The following is a 673-nucleotide window of genomic DNA, read 5'->3' on the forward strand; positions in this document are numbered from 1 at the left end:
ACTTGATCACCCACGGTCCGCCGCAGGTGGGTTTTAAAGGTCTTGACCCCCGCCTCCCAGAGGCCCCCGAAGTGGGGCGCGAAGGGAGGATTAAAGGACCACTTGATCTTCTCTCGCTCCGCTGCGAGGCTCATGCGGCTTTCTAGTTCCCTTGCGGCCCCTACAAAATTCGTTCCGCAGTCGCTGTAGAGAAGCGAGCAGCGTCCGCGTCGGGCCACAAAGCGTTGCAGCGCAGCGAGGAAGGAGTCGGTGGACAACGAGAAGGCGGCTTCCAGGTGCACCGCCTTAACCGAAAAGCATACGAAAAGGCACGCGTACACTTTGACGGAGGAGACCCCCCGGGCTCGTCGCGTAACTATGTTGAACGGTCCCGCGAAATCAACGCCGCTGATCGAAAATGGCTTGGCCTGTCGGACCCTATCGGCCGGTAGTTCCGCCATAAGGGGCTGAGAGGTGTGTGGCTTTACGCGGAAACATTGATGACATCTCGAAAGTACGCGTTGTATAGCGCGATGCACCCCGAGGACCCAATAATGTTGCGTGAGCTGGTATTGCAGCGTGCGCCGACCAGGGTGCATGTTCGTGCGGTGCACGTGCTCGATAACGAGATCCGTGAGCCTATGTTTACAGGGCAGTAAGGCAGGCTTGCAAAATCCGGATTGACATTCGAGAA

The sequence above is a fragment of the Temnothorax curvispinosus genome, unplaced genomic scaffold (genome assembly GCF_003070985.1).
Source record: "Temnothorax curvispinosus isolate PA1 unplaced genomic scaffold, ASM307098v1 QBEX01012002.1, whole genome shotgun sequence".
Classification (NCBI taxonomy): Eukaryota; Metazoa; Arthropoda; class Insecta; order Hymenoptera; family Formicidae; genus Temnothorax; species Temnothorax curvispinosus.